The 15243-nt window shown below is 35.3% G+C and overlaps 1 protein-coding gene across 13 annotated transcripts in view; it reads left to right on the top strand.

Annotated features, from left to right (window-relative positions):
• TBC1D5 (TBC1 domain family member 5) overlaps positions 1-15243 on the top strand; it is a 571565-nt gene that overhangs the window by 150846 nt on the left and 405476 nt on the right. For 8 of the 13 annotated variants that reach the window (XM_021933864.2, XM_017954351.3, XM_017954374.3 and 5 more), the window contains one exon: positions 6495-6618. The exons of the other annotated variants lie outside the window; for them this stretch is intronic. The gene's annotated coding sequence lies outside the window, so the exon portion shown is untranslated. The remainder of the gene's footprint in view (positions 1-6494; positions 6619-15243) is intronic. 13 annotated transcript variants of the gene reach the window in all.

The following is a 15243-nucleotide window of genomic DNA, read 5'->3' as shown; positions in this document are numbered from 1 at the left end:
ACAAAAATTTCCTTTTTATTCTTAAAAGATCTTATGATTTAAATGTTAATTACTTAAATTCTGGTAAAAATTTCAAATAAGGGAGATTTAGTATAATCAACTTATATATTTGTCATTGACCTTGAATCTTAACCAGTGCAATATCATATTTTACTGTGAAAGTATAAAAATTAGTTCTTTTATTAGTAAAATTTAATGGTTATACTACTGAATGCTTAACAAAATAATATTTAATATATAAACAAAAGCAGTTTCTACCAACTCTGACAGTGTTCTCTTTTTGTAACCAAACTATGTTAATGTGGGTTGACCTGCAGTTAGTCTTTATAGTTATAAAGAATTAGAATAATCTATTTTTAAAGAATAATATATACCTTTCTAGCAACCTCTCTGTCATTCATTTGCTAAATATAAATTAGTAGTGAAAATACATGTATATTTTAAATTCTTAGAGAATTTTTCCTAAACAATTGCCTGTTAGGGTCATTTGTTCTGAAAAATTATTCCTCCTACATTCAAAATTAAATGAAAAATGTAGAAGGGTGTTCACCTTTACGTTGCCATTCTAAATGCTTGCTAGAACATTATTAGTAAAGCCTGCGATGCTCTATGAAGAGAAGAGTTAGGAAGGAAAGCAGAATTAGTATACTCTTGTTTTGATTCAGTAGGTCAGGGTTTTTAATTAGTTTTGTGTAACCTGAGAATTTTATACCTGGATGCTTATTCTTGAATATCTTTTGGTCTTTTATACTTGTATGGTTCTTACCTTGTCATATATAGGTATATTTTGTTTATTTAGACCAATTTCTAATTGTCTTCAGAAAGCATCAAAGACTGAAGACTAGGTAATTTATTTTCAATGTGTAGTATTAACTGCTGTGCTGTATATACATTTTATATTTATGTCAGGAAAGGGTTGCAGAGGGGTGCTTTAGAACCACCTTTTCAGCTCTAAATAGCTATTGTGTACATATGGTAAGGTACTGCTGCTTAACAATTAGTAACTGCTTTGATGAAACTAAATTACATGTTTAAGTTCCCATCAGGAAGTCGCTTCACATATCTGTATTAATGTATTCAAGGCTCGAGAAGGAAAGTTAATTTTCCAGCTTAAATATTTAATTCAAGCTTAAAATTTAGTCTGTAATTAGAGCTCCCAAATGGCAGGAACATGGAGTATTTGTCCATTTTAATTAGATTGTTGTTTACCTATTAATTATATATCATATCTTGTCATATAGTTTTGATGGTAACAGATGGTGCTAGGAGTTAGTAAGGGTTTGAACAAAATAAGATTCCACATGATTTATTAAGTTGCACTTTATTAGTGAGTGGTCTGCTTTAGTCAGGTTATTCTCCCAAATAAGGACTGTGAAACATTTCACTAATTTTGGTAATTATTCTTTTGTGGACTCTTAAGAAATATTAAGTATAAAAAGTCTGAGATGAGAGATGTCTATTTAGAAACAAAATGAATTACTGGAGGCATCTTTATATTTAAGGAATATATATTACCAAATCATATAATTGGTATGAAGTTTAATGTATTTTGCTAGGACAGTGTTAGGGAAGCGAAATTTCATGTGTTGGTAAAAATGTAGGCATAGGAAATGTTTTATATATGTATACAAAATTATGATTTAGGATAGGAGAATAATAAGATGATGATTTAGTTATGTATATCAAAGACATTCCTTTCCTGCCGTTTGAATTTAACAAAAACACTAGGTTCTTTGTTTATCAAAATATTCTAAGAGGAGTTCTAGTGTCTAGTGAAGTCGAACAACAGAATTTCCATATTCAAAAAGTAAATGTCAACTAAATAGACCTTCTAAGTTTGTTTATTCAAGATTTTATTAATTTTTCTGGTTAACTACTCAGTGTTCTAAAAGGAATAAATTTTATTTATGTGTATATGCATATATATGTGAAGGGATACAGACAGTAAAACAGAGAGAGGAGAGGGAAAGGGAGAAAAGGAAGGAGGGCTTAAAATTTTCAGCTTTTAGTCTTAGGTAGTTTATTTAAAATTTATTGGAATCCTTAATATCATTAGCTTTGGTTTGTGTTACTATTTATTAACTCTTAAGGTTCTTATCTTGAAATTGATGATGAGTGTTTTATAGCAAAAAGTAAACAGAAGGCCCTACTTTTATTAATTTAAAGATTTGCTCCAGAAGGGGATCCCTGATTCCTGTGTATCAGATCTTCAAAACTGTGGCCTTCTGTTACCTTTTACCTTCAGTAAGCAGCTTTGTTTTTGTTAGTTGTGTTTTGTCTTGTGTTGTTTTTGTATTTTAGTTTGTCCCTACTTATCAGTTTTTAGAAATAAAATTTGCTCTTGGTGTCAAAACTATTAATAATAATTCTTTGTGGTGGGGTAGTATTTTAAGGTAAGTGCCTAATTCCACGTGTTCACAGCAGACTGTAAGATGTGTAATCCATGAACTCCTAGTGTGTACAGAATGCTCACATAACTGAATATATTAAGCACTTAAGCTTATCTGTGTTACGGAATTGAGATCTTTATCACTATATATTACAGTGTCTTTAAAACTGATTTATTCAGGAAAGAACTAAGTGATTTTTTTTCTCTACTGAATGAGGAAATTGTCATTTTAATGTGGCTTTAGTTTCATGTTTTTCCTCCGTAGAATACTGAGTGCTTAAAAAGCAATCTCAAATATTGTGCTATAATGTTATAATATAGGAAGGATACTGCAGTATAGTTATAGTAATTAAAGAGACTATTGGAGGAAAAAATTATTTTTCATTTAGAATACCTGTAACCTTAGCTTGAAAGTTTGAATTTTTGACATTTCTTCCCTTTGTGAAAATGTGGGACTATATTTCCTTTGGCAAAGTTTTTCTTTTTTTTTTTTTTTTTTTTTTTTTTGAGACGGAGTCTCGCTCTGTCACCCAGGCTGGAGTGCAGTGGCCGGATCTCAGCTCACTGCAAGCTCCACCTCCTGGGTTTACGCCATTCTCCTGCCTCAGCCTCCCGAGTAGCTGGGACTACAGGCGCCCGCCACCTCACCCGGCTAAGTTTTTTTTTTGTATTTTTTTAGTAGAGACGGGGTTTCACTGTGTCAGCCAGGATGGTCTCGATCTCCTGACCTCGTGATCCGCCCGTCTCGGCCTCCCAAAGTGCTGGGATTACAGGCTTGAGCCACCGCGCCCGGCCGGCAAAGTTTTTCAAATGTAACCTACTAATTTTCAAAAACAGAAAAACACTAAAAGCATGTAAATTACTCTAATTTGAAAAGTTATCCTTTATAAAGGAATGAGATTATTTCTTTTTGTTAAAGCATGCGAAATATCATATACATTGGTTGTGTTGTTTTATCTGAGGCAATAGATATATAAATAAACGACTATTTGTTGTTGTCAACAGAAATAGCAATTGAAAATAGAAATGAGGTTTTCTTTGCAGTTGATTCTTTTCAACTCCTGGCCTATCACTTTGCTTCTTGGAAAGACTTTTATTTCAACAGCCAGCCATGCATATATTTACCTTTTCCAAAGAAAATTGTAGTACTGATTACTTTTTCTGTAATTATTATGGTCTTTCTTTTCTTAAAATAGCAATATATGAAAAATATTTAGGAAAATGTGATGATTGATGAATTAGTTTTACTACTTAATACTGCTTTCAAGCAACATAATCAGTTAACTGATACTCCTTAAGGACTTTAAACATAGTACACCAAAACTGTTACTGAATGAACAGCTAATGTGCTTTGGAGTAGTGACCATTTGGGAAAAGATGATTGTAGGATTGACCTCCTAGTGATATGCAATCAGTGTTTTTAGACAGTGTCTTCAAAAAGTTAATAGGTTCCATTAAATCCAGTTCCTTAGGCACACAAGTTTCCCCAGAACAGGTTTTAGGAGTAATAAGTACTGGGACAATAACAACTAAATACTAATTATTCTAAACATTAAAGAACAGAGGTTTTTTTTTTTTTTTTTCCCTTCCTAGTAGAAAAACCTAACTTTAGAGTTCTCAACTTTCATTTTTTTCTTATATAATTGAGCAAAAGCACAACAAAAGTAAATATATGTTATATTTGATTTTTGGGCTCATTTTATTTTTTTCTTCTTTTTTTCCCACTCATGGTACTACTATACATTGTGACAGGTTCAAAATTAAAAATAATCTGTAAGCGGGATGTTGAAATCATCATGATTTGATGTCTGGATGCTGATTTGTTTTTAACATATAGGAAAAATGATAGCCATTTGTCTATGCTGACTACTTAAGAGAGAGGTGAGGATTTGATGAGATCCTCAGTGGTAGTGGTGGGACATACATAGGGCATCGACTAGCATGGTGGGTAGGATGGGTGAATGCAGATTCTAAATATATTAGAAGTTCCTTGCCTGGAACTCCTACCTCCTTCTTTCTTTAAGAATCAGTTCAAATTTATTTCTCTCGTAAAATATCTTAGCTTGTACATTCATTGTCACTTTGTGTGTACACTGATCATACTGAATTATGATTGTTTACATGTCTGTTTTCCATTAAACTGTAGGCCCATGAAGCTTAAGGGGGGGGTAGTAGTTTATTTATATTTTTGCGTCCAATGTTTTCAGCACAATGATTTGATTCATAATAGATGTATAATAAATGCTTGTTAAAAGATGAATAAAAGTATTTCATTTTATAGGGTATGGCTATCATGAAAGAGAATGCAGTAGATCTGTGAGGAGCTCTGTAAAGTTTTTCAACTTTTAAGTAATGATAAAAATATTTTTATAAGGCAATGTCTGGGTGTTTTTTTTCTCCAATTTGCTTTTCCAGGTTCAACTATCTTTATTTTTTGCTAATGTATAAGTACTTCATGTGTTTGCTAAAATAGTCAAACAGTACCGAAATGTATGAAGTTAAAAACCACTTGTAATTCTTTCCCTAGTGATGACCATTGTTTCTTACTTGAATATGTCCTTCCAGACTGCTTTTTAAAAATATCTTTGTCTTCTCTCATTTCCTTTTAAAATTTTATAAGCCCTTTCTAAAGATACTGTTTTGAAATCTTAATTCTTTACTCTTCACATTGTGAGTCTATAACCTTATATTATACAGAATGTACTTTGAGAATTCCAGGTGACATTTTCAGCCCTTAAGTGTACTTCATTTTGAAATATATTTTTGCCTTTGCTTCTATGATATTATGCCTTCCTGATTTTCCTGATTCATTGTGTTGTATTCCTCAAGATCTAGTGCTTTTCTCTTCTCACTATACCCTTCTCTTGGCAATCTAGTCTGTGTCTATGACTTCAGTTAACCACTTTGTATGCAGGACTCCCAAGTTAACAGATCCAGCCTAGGCTATTGTTATGACCTCCAGGCCTGCATATCTATCTATCTATTTGATGTCACTTTTCTTGGATTTCATGATGGTTCCTCAAATTTGACGAGTCTAAATTTAAGTTTATTATATTCTTCCTTTGTTCAGTCCTTCTCTGTTTAGTTTTCCCAATTTTAGTCAAGAATATCTTTCTATCCAGTTGTGCAACCAGAAAACTCTCTTACCATAACTAATCCATCAACAAATATCCCCTTATCATGTACGTAACTGATATATTTACGGATTTGTTTGGGACTTCGTTTTAATCTGTTGATCTGTATGTCTCTCTTTACACAAACCTTACATCTTTAAGTAACAGGATTTATTGTTTTTCTACATTATAGGGCTATTCCCTTTATATCATTATTCTTTTAAAAATTGTAGGTATTCTCAGACAATTTACATGGACTTCAGAATCTTCCTGCCGTCTTCTGTCTCACAGTCCCTTTGGAATTTTTATTAGATTTGCATTAGATGTATCAATTACTTTATAGAAAATTTATATATGCCAATAATAAGCATTCGCATCCAGGAGTATGTTGTGCATCTTGATTTGCCATTTGGGTCCTTCAAACAAGTCACACTTTTTTTTTATATCTAGGTTTTCACAATGCACCAAGACTGTTGTTGCCCTTGTGCTGGGTTATTTTAGTTATGGTTGGTATTGGTTTGTTTGGTGTTTAGCACAGTCCCTGGCATATCACTCACAGTAAATATTAAGTTTTGAGCAGTGTTTAGTGTATAGAGAATCTTTCTTTCTTTCTTCTTTTTTTTTTTTTTAATAAGTCATGCAGTCTTATTTTATGATTTAAAATTTTTAAAATTTGATTATCTTCAGTTTTTGTAGACACTATTAGGTGCAAATTATAATTTTGTCTTCCTTTTAAAATTTATACTTCTGATTTCTTTTACTTGACCTACTGGGTTGGGTAAAATCTAACAATGTTGAATTAATAGGATTGGCATTAATAGCTAATATCTTTAGGTGTCTGTGTTTAAATGGCAAAATCCATTTATGTTTTGCATTATAAATGCTATTTATGAGTTTTTTTTCACCCTAATGCTGTATTGATGCATGGAAGTTTTATATTTTGTTTGCTTAGTTTATTTTTATTTTAATTTAGTTAATTAAATTTTTTTTAGAGATGGAGTCTCACTCTGTCATCCAGTCTGGAATATAGTGGTGCAGTCATAGCCCATTGTAGCGTCCATCTCAAAGACTAAAGAGATCTTCCCTCAGAGGCCTCCCAAGTAGCTGGGATTACAGGTATGTGCCATCATACTCTGCTAATTGAAACAAAGTTTTTTTTTAATCAAAGGTTTGCCACATTGAGTGACACATTGTTACGTCTTTTTTCCTTTAGTTGACTTACATAATCAGTTAATAGACTTTCTAATCTTTGCCCTTGCATTTGTGAAAAGATTACTTCTTGTTCATGATGTATTGTGAGATCGTTCCTCTTGTGCTCTCTTTGTCATGTTTTGGGGTTAGGATCATGCCAACATAAAATGAACTGGGACAGTTTCTTTCTTTTTGGAAATTTGTCCTTTCTTAGAACAGATTTGTCCTTTCTTATTTTTTATTTCATTTAGATCTTCAAATTTGTTGGCCTAAAGCTGTACATAATACTCTTCACCCTCCCGCTCCAGTGTTTAAATAATCTTATTGAGGGCTGGTATTATATTATCTTTCTTGCTGTTACTAACAATACTTTGTTTTTTCCCCTTCCACTTGGTCAACTTATCAAAATTTAGTCTATTTTAATGAGCTTGCGAAGAAGGAAAGAACTAGCTTGTTTGCTTCTCTGTCTGCTATTTTATTTGGTTTATTTTGTTTTTATAATCTTCTTAAGTGCTGGCTCATTTATTTGTTATATTTTCTTTTGTTTTACATTTAACAGAGTGCTAATTTATGATTTTTTTGCTCTTACTAGAGCTTTGATTGAACCCTCTAAGTTTTTACATGTATATGTAAAAAAGTGTGTATATCATTTGTATGATATGTGTATGAAATTAATTTGCTTTAATTAGCTTTCAACCTTTTCATCATAACATAGATCACAGATACAGAAAACCATTCAAAACAAATATATGTCTTGGTGAATTATTTTAAGGTAAACATGCTTGTAATTATTACTCAAGTCAAGAAATAGAACTTTACCAGCCACTGCAGAAGCTCTTCAATGTGTTCTATGCCAGTCACAACCCTCTTTTTCCCTTCAAAAGTAACTTCTGACTTTCAGAATAATAAATTATTTCTGTTTCTTTATTTTTTTTTTTTTTTGAGACGGAGTCTTGCTCTGTCGCCCAGGCAGATCTCAGTGGCGCAATCTCAGCTCACTGCAAGCTCCGCCTCCCGGGTTCACGCCATTCTCCTGCCTCAGCCTCCTGAGTAGCTGGGACTGCAGGCGCCCGCCACCGCACCCGGCTAATTTTTTTGTATTTTTAGTAGAGACAGGGTTTCACCATGTTAGCCAGGATGGTCTCGATATCCTGACCTCGTGATGTGCCCACGTTGGCCTCCCAAAGTGCTGGAATTACAGGCGTGAGCCACCGCGCCCGGCCCTATTTCTGTTTCTTTATGGTTTTGTCACTTAAGTGTGCGTCTCTAGACACTATAGTTTAGAATTGTTCATGTTCACTTCAAAAAAAGTTTTTTTTTTTTTTTTTTGAGATGGAGTCTTGCTCTGTCACCCAGGCTGGAGTGCAGTGGTGTCATATCTGCTCACTGCAACTTCTGCCTCCCTGGTTCAAGCTACTCTCCTGCCTCAGCCTCCCTAGTAACTAGGATTACAGCTGTGGGCCACGACGCCCAGCTAATTTTTGTATTTTTAGTAGAGATGGGGTTTCACCATGTTGGCCAGGCTAGTCTTGAACTCCTGACTTCATGATCTGCCCGCCTCAGCCTCCCGAAGTGCTGGGATTACTCCCAAAGTGGTGTGAGCCACGGTACCCGGCCTCCCCTGCGCGCCCCCCCTCCCCCCGCACTTTTTTAAGACAGGATTTTACTCTGTTGCCCAGGTTGGAATGCAGTGGCATAATCACAGCTCATTGCAGCCTTGAACTCCTGGGCTCAAGTGATCCTCCTGCCTAAGCCTCCTGAGTAGCTAGGACTACAGATGCATACCACCATGGACCATGGCTGGCTTTTTATTTTTTTTTTTTTTAGAGACACGGTGTCTCATTTCGTTGCCCAGGCTAGTCTTGAGCTCCTGGCTTCAAGTGATCCTCCCAACTCGTCCTTCCAAAGTGATGGGATTGCAGGGGTGAGCCACTGAGTCTGGACTATATTTTCCTTTGAAGACTTTCTTAAGCAGTAGGTTTTTCCCTCCAGCCCTTTCTTTTCTTTATATGTTATTCACTGAAGTACCTGAGTTGTTTGACCTGCTGAGTTCCCTGCAATCTGTATTTTGTCCATCTTGTATTCATGGTGAAGTTAAACATTTTGTTCTATATATTTTTCTAAGTTGGCAGGTAGTGTCAGAGTTTGATTGCATTTAAACTTAATCCCTTAGATAGGACTGTAGGTGCCATTGTATTTTCTCATCAGGAGGCACATAGTGTCTTTTTAAAATTTTAAATGTTGGCAGGTATTGATTCTCAAAGCGTGCATCCATTAACTCATCATGTCATATGTTATATAGTGTTTTTGTTATGTAAAGTAACTAGAAATGAAATCTGTTTCCATTTGATTATCTAACAGGGACTTTTTTGTCATTAAGAAAGTCTAGATTTGGCCGGGCAAGGTGGCTCACGCCTGTAATCCCAGCACTTTGGGAGACTGAGGTGGGTGGATCACGAGGTCAGGAGTTCGAGACCAGCCTGGCCAATATAGTGAAACCCGTCTCTACTAAAAATACAAAAAATTAGCCGTGCATGGTGGCGGGCACCTGTAGTCCCAGGTACTTGGGAGGCTGAGGCAGGAGTATCGCTTGAACCCAGGAGGCAGAGGTTGCAGTGAGCCGAGATCGTGCCATTGGACTCCAGCTAGGGCAACAGTGCGAGACTCTGTCTCAAAAAAAAAAAAAAATTCTAGATTTGTATTGTGGTCAGTGAATGTGAATTCTACATTCTCACAGTGTATGAATATGATCTTTATCTCCTCTTACATATGAAAATTTGCAAATGTCCTATGGCATTTGTAAAGATTTATCTTATTTTGCTTGTCATTTAAATGTTTTAGGCCGGGCTTGGTGGCTCATGCCTGTAATACCAGCACTTTGGTGGGAGTCCAAGGTGGGCAGATCACTTGACGTCAGGAGTTTGAGACCAGCCTGGCCAACATGGTGAAACCCCATCTCTACCAAAAATACAAAAAATTAGCTGGGTGTGGTGCTGCATGCCTGTAATGCCAGCTACTTGGGAGACTGAGGCAGGAGAATCGCTTGAACCTGGGAGGCAGAGGTTGCAGGCAGCTGAGATGCCACTGCACTCCAGCCTGGGCAACAGAGCAAGACATCGTCTTAAAAAAGAAAAAAAAGTTTTTTATATATATAGCTATTAAAAATGAAGATTTATTTATTTATTTATTTATTAGAAAGAGAATAGGAAATAGACCATAAAATATTTAGGAAATTGATGTGGAAAATATGGAGAATGAAAGATTTAGTTTCTATATTGTGATTGAAGGCTGAAAGATTTCGTTTCTATATTGTGATTGAAGGCTGAGAGTGTGATTAAACATACGATTTAGAACAGGGGTTGATAAAATCTGGCCCATGAGCTAAATCTGGCCTGACATCCATTTTTGTACAACCTACAAACCAAGAATGGTTTTGTTTTAAAACAGTTTAAAAAATTCAAAGGAGGAATGCAATTTATTGACATATGAACATTATATGAAATTCACATTTGTGTCCATAAATAAAGTTTTATTGTAACACAGCCATGCTTATTAGTTTACAGTAAAGTTAAGCAGTTGCAACAGCTACTGTATGGCCCACAGAGCCTAAAATATTTACTATATCTAGTTGTTTTTCAGAATAATGTTGCCAATACCTAGCTGAGAACAACCCCTTTTTCCTCATCTTTCTCACTCCCATTTAATCTGTTATTCACAATAAATAATTTCTTGTGGGAGAACTTTTTGAAAAATATTCCCATATATAACTATGAATTCAACCTGTTCATGACTATTAGTTTTTGATCACATCGAAATTCATTATTTTTTGTTTTTTTTAATTATTTTATTATTTATTATTATTGGATACTTTTAAAATAGAAGTCCATTTTATATTGACTATGTTATTAAATCAGTGACTTTTCCTAAATGCTTTTCACACAGTCTTGGCAATTATTACTATTAAATTATAATTTAAGGTGATAATTTTATATTATATAGTTGGTTACATTTGTGTTTTCCATAAAGATTTCCTTCTTTACATAAACTGACATTGCACCTTAAGTAAACAAATTGTTCAAATCATTCAGAGAGCAAATCCTCTCAGGTTTTGGGATAATATTGTGATTTTATTAAGGGTTAAATTTTAGAGTTGACTTCTTATAATGTCATAGTTTGTTGTTTTTAGGAGCTATAAAATAGAATTATAGTAGAACAAGGGTTCTTGAAAAAGTACTCTGGTAATATGTATATGGGTAGACAGAAGAACTTGGTTGTTGGAAACCATGCATATGGGTTACTCCAATCTGCAAGAGATAGGTTTTGCATCATGAAAATTTCTAATGTTTTCATAACATGATTGTGCTGGGTAATCAGAAAGCCAGGACTGACTCATTCTTAGAAATTCAAGATACCCCTGTTTTGTTTTGGTGTGTAGCTGTGTCTTTCTCTGTGTCTGTATCCTGATTGTTTTACTTAAATTTCTGATATTTATGTCCTGATAAATTTTAAAATGTTAATTTTTAACATTAAAGAAAAATCTTCCTATAGCTGTTGCTTGGTTCAGATACAAAGAACAAAAATTAGCTCAGCATGGTTGCATGTGTCTGTGACCCCAGCCACTAGGGAAGGTGAGGTGGGAGGATCACTTGAGCATGGGAGGTTGAGGCAGCAGTGAGCAGTGACTGTGTCACTATACTCTGGCCTGGGTGACAGAGTGATACCCTGTCTCAAAAACAATGACAACAACAACAAAAAACAAAGAATGCCAGAATGTAGACCACAAATGAAAGTTGCAGTGAAAGCAAGCAAAATATATTTCCATTTTAATGCTTGTTAGCAGCAAATTGCATTGTTAAACTTTATATTTTTATTTGGAAAAGTGATGTATCGGCACACAAACTTCTTATCCTCAACAACATACATCCAAATGGAATGTAAAGCTATTGTGTGGCAAAGTAGCTCTGAGAAAACGGAGACTATCACTCTTGGTTTTTTTTTCTCACATACATAGGTTTCATAGCTATCTTGTTTCTAAAATTGTTCATGGAAAATTTCTTAATTTTTGTTATGATCAGTTACTGATGTATAAATATCTGGTTCTATTTACCAACAAATAGTTAGAATTGATACTTGCTCTTTGACTAATCAGTTAAACGTTTATCAGCACTAATATGCTTTTCATTCATGTTAAGCAGTTGTTTTTATTTTTTATTTTTATTTTGTGTTGAGGGAGGAAGGTACTTTAGGTTGTGCGACATGAATTTTGTAGCAATATAAAAATGTAAATTTGTTTTGGCTTTTCCTACTCTGACTTTTCCTACATGTGTGTTTACCAATGTCTTCAATGGTTTTCTTCTACTTGTTTATTCTTTTATTTCTGTTTGTATTCATCAAAACAAAAGAAGTGGTCAGTGAGTATAGTTCACTTCTGTTTGTAAATTATTGTTCTAAGGCAGTTAATAATGGTAACTTCATGCTATTAAGGGTTCTGTAGTATATAGCAATCATTTATGGAAAGTTTTCTTAAGTAAATTGTTAATAAAAATAATTATTATCAAAATTTGAAAATGAGTTACCTTTTTGATAAATCTGAGCTAATTTAAGATTATCTTTTAAAAATGTCACTCATGATCAGTTGCATTCTATTAAGCTTTCAGGGATGGGACAGAAAGGTATGCAGCAAGACATGCCAAAATCAAACCTTATGCTCTTGGAGATTATTCCGATATTAGCTTGTAAGATGGCATCAAGAGGAGAAACCAAAGGTGTAGAGGCAGGCTTAGTAGTTATTGTAATGTCTGTGGTAAGCAATGAGGAGAGCCTAAATTGAGTAATGACTAGTCATGAAAAGGTGAAGATGACGATGAAAATACAGGAAATGGAAATGAATTTTAAACCAATAGAAATTTCTTACTTTTTGGTAGGCTTAAAAACAAACTAGGCCAAGCACGGTGGCTTGTGCCTGTAATCCTAGCACTTTGGGAGGCCACGGCGGGTGGATCACCTGAGGTCAAGAATTCAAGACCAGCTTGGCCAACTGGTGAAACACTGTCTCTACTAAAAATACCAAAAGATCAGCCGGTTGTGGTGGTGCATACCTGTAGTCCCAGCTACTTGGGAGACTGAGGCAGGAGAATCACTTAAACCTGGGAGGCAGAGGATGCAGGGAATTGAGATTGCGCCACTGCCTGGGTGACAATGAGACCCTGTCTCAAAAAAAAAAAACCAAAAACCAAACTATTGGATACCAGCAATTTCAATGGTTAGACATGTAAACCAAACATAAAATTCTAAGCTCCCCAACCAACTGAATGGATCCTCTTGTTATCCAAGGGGATTCCAAAGAACTCCAAAAATCTTGCTCACGCCATGGCAGGAATGGAAAGATCTGTCGTGGCTTGTTTGTACTCTTCTTGCCTTGGAGTTCAGGCACAAAACTGAGCAGCATTAACATTAAAATAGAGATTATAAGACTGACAAAACAGACTCTTTGTAGCACTAAGATAACAAATACCACCCTGACTGTAGTATATATAGCATCGCATGACAGATAGCAGGCCCTGTAAGAAATCAAAGTATTTTACCCCATATTTAACATATTTTGAAATGGCCCTTCAGGGTTCTCTCTTGTGGGAGAAGTTTACATTCTGAATAGAATCCCATTCCTGTTCCCTTCCCAGCTGTTTTTCTGATCCTGAAGAGATTAGCTGAGAGTCCAATACCTTTTAAAGATTTAATAGGAAACAGTTGCCATCTGTGGCCTCTACATAACTCTTTTAACTAATTGCCAACCAGAAAATCTTTGAATCCACCTATGACCTGGAAGCCCCCTTGCTTGGAGATGCCCCGCCTTTCTGGACCAGTGTATACCTCACGTATATTGATTCATGTCTTATGTATCCCTAAAATGTATAAAATCAAGCTATAAACCCAGCCACCTTGGGAACATGTTCTTAGGACCTCTTGAGGCTGTGCCATGTGTCATGTTCCTTAACTTTGGCAAAATAAACTTCTAAATTGATGGAGACTCGTCTCAGATACATTTTGGTTTACAGAGTTAATAAATTCGTTGTCAACTTGCATTAGAAAAAGAAGCACAAGGCCCGGCGCGGTGGCTCACGCCTGTAATCCCAGCACTTTGGGAGGCCTACAAGGGCAGATCACAAGGTCAGGAGATCGAGACCATTTTGGCCAACATGGTGAAACCCTGTCTTTACTAAAAATACAAAAATTAGCTGAGCGTGGTGGCATGTGCCTGTAATCCCAGATACTCGGGAGGCTGAGGCAGGAGAATCGCTTGAACCTGGGAGGCGGAGGTTACAGTGAGCCGAGATCACGCCACTGCACGCTAGCCTGGTGACAGAGTAAGACTCTGTCTCCCAAAAAAAAAAAAAAAAGAAAAGAAAAGAAAAGAAAAGCACAGATATTAAATATATGAAAAGAAGAGATAATGGAAGGGCTTTATGAGTTACAAGGAAACTGTCAGTGATACAAGCATGGAAAGATTTTAGGGAGAAAGTAGATGTGGTTTTTAATACCCAAATTCTACATGCCCTACAGGCCAAATTCCATTTGTGTAAAGCTTTTAGTCAGTACCCAAGTGCAGAAAAGTGCTTCATGATGGGAGAGAATAAAGAATGTATATATTATTCGTCAATAACCTTTGTTGGTTTTCTGGAACATGTTCCTGTGCATAACATAACAAAAGAATAATAGGAAAGAAAAGTTGTGTCCTTGTGCTTCACTTCAACCAGAGTATGTCCAAACTAAGCCTCTTAGATAAAATTTCCTGCCTACGGTAGTGTTTTCTTTTGCCATTTCACTATCCTTTGAGGACATGTACCAGCTCCAACCCAGGAGAGCTTCCCCACTGGTTTCATTAGCTATGAGCAGCCATTAGAACTCTGACTGATCTCCCACATTACTCCACTGTGAGTTGTGTTATAATTTCTTTGAAATATTATTTTCAAAAGATGTTTCTGGGTGAGTTCCTTTAAAAGACTGGATTAGTGAGATGGTAAGTAATGGGCTTGGTTAACGGCTTTTTGTATTGACTGATAATCTCTTCACGGTGACCTCAAGCTGTTATGTACATTTTAGGTTATTTGATGCAGTCTTTTCTCACCAAATATGTTATGCTGCTGTAGAATAGGGATTCAATCTTATATGTCCTTATATTCCTTAATTTATGAGATGGATGAGGTGAAGGTTGGCTGTAAAAATAGTACATGCCATACAAACAGAAGATACTACATACTTAAACTGACGTAGTAGGCTGAATATTTAGGGAACAGATGTTGACAGGATTTAAAAGAGGGAAGGAACACTTGTCCATAGAAAATTCAGCCAGTTCCCTATTGGTAAATACTTGGATTGTTGTCAACATTTAGTTTCTGTAAACAATATTGTAATGAATAAGCTTATATAGGTCCTCAGTCTCTTATCTGAACCCATAAGGGGACTAAATGTTTTGGTATTCATAATTTTCTGGATTTTAGAATTGTTAATGTGATACATGTTCTAAAATTACAGAACACTTCCAGTGGAGGC

Source organism: Papio anubis, chromosome 2 (assembly GCF_008728515.1).
Source record: "Papio anubis isolate 15944 chromosome 2, Panubis1.0, whole genome shotgun sequence".
NCBI lineage: Eukaryota > Metazoa > Chordata > Mammalia > Primates > Cercopithecidae > Papio > Papio anubis.
The sequence above is the reverse complement of the archived record's forward strand: the minus strand, read 5'-3'. Positions and strand labels throughout refer to the sequence as shown.